This window comes from Leptodactylus fuscus, chromosome 10, assembly GCF_031893055.1.
Source record: "Leptodactylus fuscus isolate aLepFus1 chromosome 10, aLepFus1.hap2, whole genome shotgun sequence".
Classification (NCBI taxonomy): Eukaryota; Metazoa; Chordata; class Amphibia; order Anura; family Leptodactylidae; genus Leptodactylus; species Leptodactylus fuscus.
Window position 1 is genome coordinate 69,816,462 of NC_134274.1, and position 13,342 is coordinate 69,829,803.

Below are 13,342 nucleotides of genomic sequence, written 5' to 3' on the forward strand. Positions count from 1 at the left end.
AGTTCATATAGCTAATAAAAACCTTACAATATTGGGGGGTCTGAAAAATTGCAGCAATTCACTGCATTTCTAAGTTCATATAACTGATAAAATCCTGCATTTTTGGGGTGCCTGATAAATTAAAGCAATTTACTACATTGAAAAATTCATATACCTGATAAAAAAAAACCTTGCATTTTTGGGGTGCCTGAAAAATTGAAGCAATTCACTGCATTTCCAAGTTCATATAGCTGATAAAAACCTTGCATTTTGGGGGGCCTGAAAAATTGCAGCAATTCACTGCATTGCCAAGTTCATATACCTGATAAAAACCTTGCATTTTGGGGGGCCTGAAAAATTGCAGCAATTCACTGCATTTAAAAGTTCATATAACTGATAAAAAAAAACCCTTGCATTTTTGGGTGCTTAAAAAATCGAAGCAATTCACTGCATTTCCAAGTTCATATAGCTGATAAAAACTTTGCATTTTTGGGGGGCCTGAAAAATTTCAGCTATTCGATGCATTTTCAAGTTCATATAGCTGATAAAAAGCTTGCATTTTGATGTTAATTGTAAAATAGCAGCAATCCACTGCATTTCCAAGTTCATATACCTGATAAAAACCTTGCATTTTTGTGGTGCCAGATAAATTGAAGCAATTCACTACATTGCCAAGTTCATATACCTGATAATATCCTTGCAATTTTTTTGGGGGGGGCGGAAAAAAATGAAGCAATCCACTGCATTTCTAAGTTGAAATAGCTGATAAAAACCTTGCATTTTGGGGAAGGTCTGAAAAATAGCAGCAATTCACTGCATTTCAAAGTTCATGTAGCTGATAAAAACTTTGCATTTTGGGGGGCCTGAAAAATTGCAGCTATTCAATGCATTTCCAAGTTTATATAGCTGATAAAAACTTTGCATTTTGGGGGGCCTTAAAAATTGCAGCTATTCAATGCATTTCCAAGTTCATATATCTGATACAAACCTAGCATTTTTGAGGGGCCTTAAAAATTGCAGCAATTCACTGCATTTCCAAGTTCATATACCTGATAAAAAACCTTGCATTTTGGGGGGCCTGAAAAATTGCAGTAATTCACTACATTGCCAAGGTCATATACTTGATAAAAAACCTAGCATATTAAGAGGGGGGAGCAGAAAAATTACAGCAATTTACTGCATTGCCAAGTTCATATAGCTAATAAAAACCTTACAATATTGGGGGGGTCTGAAAAATTGCAGCAATTCACTGCATTTCTAAGTTCATATAACTGATAAAATCCTGCATTTTTGGGGTGCCTGATAAATTAAAGCAATTTACTACATTGAAAAATTCATAAACCTGATAAAAAAAACCTTGCATTTTTGGGGTGCCTGAAAAATTGAAGCAATTCACTGCATTTCCAAGTTCATATAGCTGATAAAAACCTTGCATTTTGGGGGGCCTGAAAAATTGCAGCAATTTACTGCATTTCAAAAAGTTCAAATAACTGATAAAAATCTTGCATTTTTGGGTGCCTAAACAATCAAAGCAATTCACTGCATGTCCAAGTTCATATTGCTGAAAAAAAACTTGCATTTTTGGGGGGTCTGAAAATTGCAGCTATTCAATCCATTTTCAAGTTCATATAGCTGATGAAAACCTTGCAATTTTGGGGTGCCTGATAAATTGAAGCAATTCACTACATTGGCAAATTCATTAACCTTATAAAAACCTTGCATTTTTGGGGTGCCTGAAAATCGAAGCATTTTACTGCATTTTCAAGTTCATATAGCTGATAAAAACCTTGCATTTTTGGGATGCCTAAAAAATTGCAGCAATTCACTGCATTGCCAAGTTCATATAGCTGATAAAAACCTTACATTTTTGGGGGGCCTGAAAAATTGCAGCAATTTACTGCATTGCCATGTTCATATACCTGATAAAAAAACCTTGCATTTTTGGGGTGCCTGAAAAATTGCAGCAATTCACTGCATTTCCAAGTTCATATACCTGATAAAAACCTTGCATTTGGGGGGGGGGGGCTAAAATATTGTAGCAATTCACTGCTTTTCCAAGTTCATATAACTGATAAAATCCTGCATTTTTGGGGTGCCTGATAAATTAAAGCAATTTACTACATTGAAAAATTCATATACCTGATAAAAAAAACCTTGCATTTTTGGGGTGCCTGAAAAATTGAAGCAATTCACTGCATTTCCAAGTTCATATAGCTGATAAAAACCTTGCATTTTGGGGGGCCTGAAAAATTGCAGCAATTCACTGCATTGCCAAGTTCATATACCTGATAAAAACCTTGCATTTTGGGGGGCCTGAAAAATTGCAGCAATTCACTGCATTTAAAAGTTCATATAACTGATAAAAAAAAACCCTTGCATTTTTGGGTGCCTAAAAAATCGAAGCAATTCACTGCATTTCCAAGTTCATATAGCTGATAAAAACTTTGCATTTTTGGGGGGCCTGAAAAATTTCAGCTATTCGATGCATTTTCAAGTTCATATAGCTGATAAAAACCTTGCATTTTGATGTTAATTGTAAAATAGCAGCAATCCACTGCATTTCCAAGTTCATATACCTGATAAAAACCTTGCATTTTTGTGGTGCCTGATAAATTGAAGTAATTCACTACATTGCCAAGTTCATATACCTGATAATATCCTTGCATTTTTTTTTTTTTTTGGGGGGGGGGGCTGAAAAAAATGAAGCAATCCACTGCAATTCTAAGTTGAAATAGCTGATAAAAACCTTGCATTTTGGGGAAGGTCTGAAAAATAGCAGCAATTCACTGCATTTCAAAGTTCATGTAGCTGATAAAAACTTTGCATTTTGGGGGGCCTGAAAAATTGCAGCTATTCAATGCATTTCCAAGTTTATATAGCTGATAAAAACTTTGCATTTTGGGGGGCCTTAAAAATTGCAGCTATTCAATGCATTTCCAAGTTCATATATCTGATACAAACCTAGCATTTTTGAGGGGCCTTAAAAATTGCAGCAATTCACTGCATTTCCAAGCTCATATACCTGATAAAAAACCTTGCATTTTGGGGGACCTGAAAAATTGCAGTAATTCACTACATTGCCAAGGTCATATACTTGATAAAAACCTAGCATATTAGGAGGGGGCAGCAGAAAAATTACAGCAATTTACTGCATTGCCAAGTTCATATAGCTAATAAAAACCTTATAATATTGGGGGGTCTGAAAAATTGCAGCAATTCACTGCATTTCTAAGTTCATATAACTGATAAAATCCTGCATTTTTGGGGTGCCTGATAAATTAAAGCAATTTACTACATTGAAAAATTCATATACCTGATAAAAAAAACCTTGCATTTTTGGGGTGCCTGAAAAATTGAAGCAATTCACTGCATTTCCAAGTTCATATAGCTGATAAAAAACTTGCATTTTGGGGGGCCTGAAAAATTGCAGCAATTCACTGCATTGCCAAGTTCATATACCTGATAAAAACCTTGCATTTTGGGGGGCCTGAAAAATTGCAGCAATTCACTGCATTTAAAAGTTCATATAACTGATAAAAAAAAAACCTTGCATTTTTGGGTGCTTAAAAAGCTTAAAAAATCGAAGCAATTCACTGCATTTCCAAGTTCATATAGCTGATAAAAACTTTGCATTTTTGGGGGGCCTGAAAAATTTCAGCTATTCGATGCATTTTCAAGTTCATATAGCTGATAAAAAGCTTGCATTTTGATGTTAATTGTAAAATAGCAGCAATCCACTGCATTTCCAAGTTCATATACCTGATAAAAACCTTGCATTTTTGTGGTGCCAGATAAATTGAAGCAATTCACTACATTGCCAAGTTCATATACCTGATAATATCCTTGCATTTTTTTTGGGGGGGGGGGCTGAAAAAAATGAAGCAATCCACTGCATTTCTAAGTTGAAATAGCTGATAAAAACCTTGCATTTTGGGGAAGGTCTGAAAAATAGCAGCAATTCACTGCATTTCAAAGTTCATGTAGCTGATAAAAACTTTGCATTTTGGGGGGCCTGAAAAATTGCAGCTATTCAATGCATTTCCAAGTTTATATAGCTGATAAAAACTTTGCATTTTGGGAGGCCTTAAAAATTGCAGCTATTCAATGCATTTCCAAGTTCATATATCTGATACAAACCTAGCATTTTTGAGGGGCCTTAAAAATTGCAGCAATTCACTGCATTTCCAAGTTCATATACCTGATAAAAAACCTTGCATTTTGGGGGCCTGAAAAATTGCAGTAATTCACTACATTGCCAAGGTCATATACTTGATAAAAAACCTAGCATATTAAGAGGGGGGAGCAGAAAAATTACAGCAATTTACTGCATTGCCAAGTTCATATAGCTAATAAAAACCTTACAATATTGGGGGGTCTGAAAAATTGCAGCAATTCACTGCATTTCTAAGTTCATATAACTGATAAAATCCTGCATTTTTGGGGTGCCTGATAAATTAAAGCAATTTACTACATTGAAAAATTCATAAACCTGATAAAAAAAAACCTTGCATTTTTGGGGTGCCTGAAAAATTGAAGCAATTCACTGCATTTCCAAGTTCATATAGCTGATAAAAACCTTGCATTTTGGGGGGCCTGAAAAATTGCAGCAATTTACTGCATTTCAAAAAGTTCAAATAACTGATAAAAATCTTGCATTTTTGGGTGCCTAAACAATCAAAGCAATTCACTGCATGTCCAAGTTCATATTGCTGAAAAAAAACTTGCATTTTTTGGGGGTCTGAAAAACTGCAGCTATTCAATCCATTTTCAAGTTCATATAGCTGATGAAAACCTTGCAATTTTGGGGTGCCTGATAAATTGAAGCAATTCACTACATTGGCAAATTCATAAACCTTATAAAAACCTTGCATTTTTGGGGTGCCTGAAAATCGAAGCATTTTACTGCATTTCCAAGTTCATATAGCTGATAAAAACCTTGCATTTTTGGGGTGCCTGAAAATCGAAGCATTTCACTGCATTTCCAAGTTCATATAGCTGATAAAAAACTTGCATTTTTGGGATGCCTAAAAAATTGCAGCAATTCACTGCATTGCCAAGTTCATATAGCTGATAAAAACCTTACATTTTTTGGGGGCCTGAAAAATTGCAGCAATTTACTGCATTGCCATGTTCATATACCTGATAAAAAAAACCTTGCATTTTTGGGGTGCCTGAAAAATTGCAGCAATTCACTGCATTTCCAAGTTCATATACCTGATAAAAACCTTGCATTTGGGGGGGGGGCTAAAATATTGTAGCAATTCACTGCTTTTCCAAGTTCATATATTTCATACAATCCTGGCATTTTTTGGGCGGCCTTAAAAATTACAGCAATTCACTGCATTTCCAAGTTCATATATCTGATAAAAACCTTGCATTTTTTTTTTGGGGGGGGCTGTATAATTGCAGCAATTCACTGCATTTCCAAGTTCATGCAGCTGATAAAAACCTTGCATTTTTAGGGTGCATGATAAATTGAAGCAATTCCCTACATTGCCAAGTTCATATACTTGATTAAAAAAAATGCATTTTTTTGGGGGGGAGGCTGAAAAATTGAAGCAATTCACTGTATTTCCAAGTTCATATTCCTGATGAAAACCTTGTATTGGGGGGGGGGCCTAAAAAATATAAGCAATACACTGCATTTCCAAGTTCATATAGCTGATAAAATCCTTGCATTTTTGGGGGCCTGACAAATCAAAGCAATTCACTGCATTTCCAAGTTCATATAGCTATAAAAAAAAAAAACTTGCTTTTTTGGGGGGGCCTGAAAAATTGTAGCAATTCACTGCATTTCCAAGTTCATACAGCTGATTAAAACCTTGCATTTTTGGGGGTGCCTTAAAAATTGCAGCAATTCATTGCATTGCCAAGTTCATATACCTTATAAAATCCTTGTATTTTTTTTTTTTGGGGGGGGGGCTAAAAAATTGAAGCAATCTACTGCATTTCTAAGTTCATATAGCTGATAAAAACCTTACATTTTTGGGGTTCCTGAAAAATCAAAGCAATTCACTGCATTTCCCAGTTCATATAGATATTAAAAACCGTGCATTTTCGGGGGTCTTAAAAATTGCAGCAATTCACTGCATTTCCAAGTTCGTATAGCTCATGAAAACCTTGCATTTTTGGGGTACCTGAAAAATTGCACCAATTAACTGCATTTCTAAGTTCATATACCTGCTAAAAACCTTCCAATTTTTTTGGGGGGGGGCTAAAATATTGTAGCAATTCACTGCTTTTCCAAGTTCATATATCTGATACAAACCTAGCATTTTTGAGGGGCCTTAAAAATTGCAGCAATTCACTGTATTTCTAAGTTCATATACCTGATAAAAAACCTTGCATTTTGGGGGGGCCTGAAAAATTGCAGCAATTCACTGCATTTAAAAGTTCATATAACTGATTTAAAAACTTGCATTTTTGGGTGGCTAAAAAATCTAAGCAATTTACTGCATTGCCAAGTTCACATACCTGATAAAAACCTTATATTTGGGGGTCTGAAAAATTGCAGCAATTCACTGCATTGCCAAGTTCATATAGCTGATAAAATCCTTGCATTTTGGGGGGCCTTAAAAATTGCAGTAATTCAATGCAATTCCAAGTTCATACAGCTGATAAAAACCTTGCATTTTTAGGATGCATGATAAATTTAAGCAATTCACTACATTGCCAAGTTCATATACTTGATTTAAAAAAATGCATTTTTTTTTAGGGGGGGGCTGAAAAATTGAAGCAATTCACTGCATTTCCAAGTTCATATACCTGATGAAAACCTTGTATATGGGGAGGGGGCTAAAAAATATATGCAATACACTGCATTTCCAAGTTCATATAGCTGATAAAATCCTTGCATTTTTGGGGGACTGAAAACTCAAAGCAATTCACTGCATTTCCAAGTTCATATAGCTATAAAAAAAAAACTTGCATTTTTGGGGGCCTTAAAAATTGTAGCAATTCACTGCATTTCCAAGTTCATATCGCTGATAAAAACCTTGCATTTTTAGGATGCATGATAAATTTAAGCAATTCACTACATTGCCAAGTTCATATACTTGATTAAATAAAATGCATTTTTTTTTGGGGGGGGGGGGCTGAAAAATTTAAGCAATTCACTGCATTGCCAAGTTCATATAGCTGATAAAAACCTTGCATTTTTAGGGTGCATGATAAATTTAAGCAATTCACTACATTGCCAAGTTCATATACTTGATTAAAATAAAATGCATTTTTTTGGGGGGGGGCTGAAAAATTAAAGCAATTTACTGTATTTCCAAGTTCATATACCTGATGAAAACCTTGTATTTGGGGGGGGGGGGGCTAAAAAATATAAGCAATACACTGCATTTCCAAGTTTATATAGCTGATAAAATCCTTACATTTTGGGGTGCCTTAAAAATTGAAACAAGTCACTACATTGCCAAGTTCATGTAGTTAATAAAAAAAACTTGGCTTTTTTTTGGGGGGGCCTTAAAAAAATTTAAGCAATTCACTGCATTTCCAAGTTCATATACCTGATAAAAACCTATCATATTGGAGGGGGGGCAGAAAAATTGCAGCAATTCACTGCATTGCCAAGTTCATATAGCTGATAAAAACCTTACATTTTTGGGGTTCCTGAAAAATCAAAGTAATTCACTGCATTTCCCAGTTCATATAGCTCATGAAACCTTGCATTTTTGTGGTGCCTGAAAAATTGCAGCAATTCACTGCATTTCTAAGTTAATATACCTGCTAAAAACCTTCTATTTTTTGGGGGGGCCTAAAATATTGTAGCAATTCACTGCTTTTCCAAATTCATATATCTGATACAAAAATAGCATTTTAGACGGGCTAAAAAAATTGCAGCAATTCACTGTATTTCCAAGTTCATATAACTGATAAAAAAAACCTTGCATTTTTGGGGTGCCTGATAATTTGAAGCAATTCACTACATTTCCAAGTTCATATACCTGATAAAAACCTTTCTTTTTTTTTTTTATTGGGGGGGGCTGTAAAATTGAAGCAATCCACTGCATTTCTAAGTTCATATAGCTGATAAAAACCTTGCTTTTTTGTGGTGCCTGATAAATTGAAGAGAAGCGGTTCATTGGATTTCCAAGTTCATATAGCTCAAAAAGACCTAGCATTTTTTTTGGGGGGGAGGGTTTAAAAATTGCAGCTATTCAATGCATTTCCAAGTTCATATAGCTGATTAAAACCTTGCATTTTTGGGGTGCCTGATAAATCGAAGCAATTCACTGCATTTCCAACTTCATATAGCTATTAAAAAAACTTACATTTTTGGGGTGCCTGAAAAATTGCAGCAATTCACTGCATTGCCAAGTTCATATACCTGATAAAAACCTTATATTTTTGGGTGGGGGCCTAAAAAATATAAGCAATACACTGCACCTGATAAAAACTTTGCATTTTTTGGGGTGCCTGAAAAATTGCAGCAATTCACTGCATTTAAAAGTTCATATAGCTGATAAAAAAAAAAAAACTTGCATTTTTGAGTGCCTAAAAAATCGAAGCAATTCACTGCATTTCCAAGTTCATATAGCTGATAAAATCCTTGCATTTTTAGGGTGCATGACAAATTTAAGCAATTCACTACATTGCCAAGTTCATATACTTGATTAAAAAACAATTGCAGTTTTTTTTTGGAGGGGGGGCCTGAAAAATTTAAGCAATTCACTGCATTTCCAAGTTCATACAGCTGATAAAAACCTAGCATATTGGAGGAGGGGGGCAGAAAAAATTGCAGCAATTCACTGCATTGCCAAGTTCATATAGCTGATAAAAACCTTGCATTTTTAGGGTGCATGATAAATTTAAGCAATTCACTACATTGCCAAGTTCATATACTTGATTAAAATAAAATGCATTTTTTTTTGGGGGGGGCTGAAAAATTAAAGCAATTTACTGCATTTCCAAATTCATATACCTGATGAAAGCCTTGTATTTGGGGGGGGGGGGCTAAACAATATAAGCAATACACTGCATTTCCAAGTTCATATAGCTGATAAAATCCTTGCATTTTTGGGGTGCCTTAAAAATTGCAGCAATTCACTGCATTGCCAAGTTCATATACCTAATAAAATCCTTGTATTTTTTTCGGGGGGGGGGGGGGTAAAAAATTGAAGCAATCTACTGCATTTCTAAGTTCATATAACTGATAAAAACCTTGCATTTTTGGGGAGCCTGATAAATTGAAACAAGTCACTACATTGCCAAGTTCATGTAGTTAATAAAAAAAAAACTTGGCTTTTTTTTGGGTGGGCCTTAAAAAAAATTTAAGCAATTCACTGCATTTCCAAGTTCATATACCTGATAAAAACCTATCATATTGGAGGGGGGGCAGAAAAATTGCAGCAATTCACTGCATTGCCAAGTTCATATAGATGATAAAAACCTTACATTTTTGGGGTTCCTGAAAAATCAAAGTAATTCACTGCATTTCCCAGTTCATATAGCTCATGAAACCTTGCATTTTTGTGGTGCCTGAAAAATTGCAGCAATTCACTGCATTTCTAAGTTCATATAGCTCATGAAAACCTTGCATTTTTGGGGTGTCTAAAAAATTGCAGCAATTCACTGCATTTCTAAGTTCATATACCTGCTAAAAACCTTCTATTTGGGGGGGGGGGGGCTAAAATATTGTAGCAATTCAATGCTTTTCCAAATTCATATATCTGATACAAAAATAGCATTTTTGAGGGGCCTTAAAAATTGCAGCAATTCACTGCATTGCCAAGTTCATATACCTGATAAAATCCTTGCATTTTTGGGGGCCTTAAAAATTGCAGTAATTCAATGCAATTCCAAGTTCATACAGCTGATAAAAACCTTGCATTTTTAGGATGCATGATAAATTTAAGCAATTCACTACATTGCCAAGTTCATATACTTGATTTAAAAAAATGCATTTTTTTTTTGGGGGGGGGGCTGAAAAATTGAAGCAAATCACTGCATTTCCAAGTTCATATACCTGATGAAAACCTTGTATTTGGGGAGGGGGCTAAAAAATATATGCAATACACTGCATTTCCAAGTTCATATAGCTGATAAAGTCCTTGCATTTTTGGGGGCCTGAAAAATCAAAGCAATTCACTGCATTTCCAAGTTCATATAGCTGATAAAAACCTTGCATTTTTGGGGGGCCTGAAAAATAGCAGCAATCCACTGCATTTCCAAATTCATATACCTGATAAAAACCTTGCATTTTTGTGGTGCCTGATAAATTGAAGCAATTCACTACATTGCCAAGTTCATATACCTGATAATATCCTTGCATTTTTTTTTGGGGGGGGGGGGGCTGAAAAAAATGAAGCAATCCACTGCATTTCTAAGTTGAAATAGCTGATAAAAACCTTGCATTTTTGGGGAAGGTCTGAAAAATAGCAGCAATTCACTGCATTTCAAAGTTCATGTAGCTGATAAAAACTTTGCATTTTGGGGGGCCTGAAAAATTGCAGCTATTCAATGCATTTCCAAGTTTATATAGCTGATAAAAACTTTGCATTTTGGGGGGCCTTAAAAATTGCAGCTATTCAATGCATTTCCAAGTTCATATATCTGATACAAACCTAGCATTTTTGAGGGGCCTTAAAAATTGCAGCAATTCACTGCATTTCCAAGTTCATATACCTGATAAAAAACCTTGCATTTTGGGGGACCTGAAAAATTGCAGTAATTCACTACATTGCCAAGGTCATATACTTGATAAAAACCTAGCATATTAGGAGGGGGCAGCAGAAAAATTACAGCAATTTACTGCATTGCCAAGTTCATATAGCTAATAAAAACCTTACAATATTAGGGGGTCTGAAAAATTGCAGCAATTCACTGCATTTCTAAGTTCATATAACTGATAAAATCCTGCATTTTTGGGGTGCCTGATAAATTAAAGCAATTTACTACATTGAAAAATTCATATACCTGATAAAAAAAACCTTGCATTTTTGGGGGTGCCTGAAAAATTGAAGCAATTCACTGCATTTCCAAGTTTATATAGCTGATAAAAACCTTGCATTTTGGGGGGCCTGAAAAATTGCAGCAATTCACTGCATTGCCAAGTTCATATACCTGATAAAAACCTTGCATTTTGGGGGGCCTGAAAAATTGCAGCAATTCACTGCATTTAAAAGTTCATATAACTGATAAAAAAAAACCCTTGCATTTTTGGGTGCCTAAAAAATCGAAGCAATTCACTGCATTTCCAAGTTCATATAGCTGATAAAAACTTTGCATTTTTGGGGGGCCTGAAAAATTTCAGCTATTCGATGCATTTTCAAGTTCATATAGCTGATAAAAAGCTTGCATTTTGATGTTAATTGTAAAATAGCAGCAATCCACTGCATTTCCAAGTTCATATACCTGATAAAAACCTTGCATTTTTGTGGTGCCAGATAAATTGAAGCAATTCACTACATTGCCAAGTTCATATACCTGATAATATCCTTGCATTTTTTTGGGGGGGGGGTGGGCTGAAAAAAATGAAGCAATCCACTGCATTTCTAAGTTGAAATAGCTGATAAAAACCTTGCATTTTGGGGAAGGTCTGAAAAATAGCAGCAATTCACTGCATTTCAAAGTTCATATAGCTGATAAAAACTTTGCATTTTGGGGGGCCTTAAAAATTGCAGCTATTCAATGCATTTCCAAGTTCATATATCTGATACAAACCTAGCATTTTTGAGGGGCCTTAAAAATTGCAGCAATTCACTGCATTTCCAAGTTCATATACCTGATAAAAAAAACCTTGCATTTTGGGGGGCCTGAAAAATTGCAGTAATTCACTACATTGCCAAGGTCATATACTTGATAAAAAACCTAGCATATTAAGAGGGGGGGAGCAGAAAAATTACAGCAATTTACTGCATTGCCAAGTTCATATAGCTAATAAAAAACCTTACAATATTGGGGGGTCTGAAAAATTGCAGCAATTCACTGCATTTCTAAGTTCATATAACTGATAAAATCCTGCATTTTTGGGGTGCCTGATAAATTAAAGCAATTTACTACATTGAAAAATTCATAAACCTGATAAAAAAACCTTGCATTTTTGGGGTGCCTGAAAAATTGAAGCAATTCACTGCATTTCCAAGTTCATATAGCTGATAAAAACCTTGCATTTTGGGGGGCCTGAAAAATTGCAGCAATTTACTGCATTTCAAAAAGTTCAAATAACTGATAAAAATCTTGCATTTTTGGGTGCCTAAACAATCAAAGCAATTCACTGCATGTCCAAGTTCATATTGCTGAAAAAAAACTTGCATTTTTGGGGGGGTCTGAAAAATTGCAGCTATTCAATCCATTTTCAAGTTCATATAGCTGATGAAAACCTTGCAATTTTGGGGTGCCTGATAAATTGAAGCAATTCACTACATTGGCAAATTCATAAACCTTATAAAAACTTTGCATTTTTGGGGTGCCTGAAAATCGAAGCATTTTACTGCATTTCCAAGTTCATATAGCTGATAAAAACCTTGCATTTTTGGGGTGCCTGAAAATCGAAGCATTTCACTGCATTTCCAAGTTCATATAGCTGATAAAAACCTTGCATTTTTGGGATGCCTAAAAAATTGCAGCAATTCACTGCATTGCCAAGTTCATATAGCTGATAAAAACCTTACATTTTTGGGGGGCCTGAAAAATTGCAGCAATTTACTGCATTGCCATGTTCATATACCTGATAAAAAAACCTTGCATTTTTGGGGTGCCTGAAAAATTGCAGCAATTCACTGCATTTCCAAGTTCATATACCTGATAAAAACCTTGCATTTGGGGGGGGGGCTAAAATATTGTAGCAATTCACTGCTTTTCCAAGTTCATATATTTCATACAATCCTAGCATTTTTTGGGCGGCCTTAAAAATTACAGCAATTCACTGCATTTCCAAGTTCATATATCTGATAAAAACCTTGCATTTTTTTTTTGGGGGGGGGGCTGTAAAATTGCAGCAATTCACTGCATTTCCAAGTTCATGCAGCTGATAAAAACCTTGCATTTTTAGGGTGCATGATAAATTGAAGCAATTCCCTACATTGCCAAGTTCATATACTTGATTAAAAAAAATGCATTTTTTGGGGGGGGGAGGCTGAAAAATTGAAGCAATTCACTGTATTTCCAAGTTCATATTCCTGATGAAAACCTTGTATTGGGGGGGGGCCTAAAAAATATAAGCAATACACTGCATTTCCAAGTTCATATAGCTGATAAAATCCTTGCATTTTTGGGGGCCTGACAAATCAAAGCAATTCACTGCATTTCCAAGTTCATATAGCTATAAAAAAAAAAAACTTGCTTTTTTTGGGGGGGCCTGAAAAATTGTAGCAATTCACTGCATTTCCAAGTTCATACAGCTGATTAAAACCTT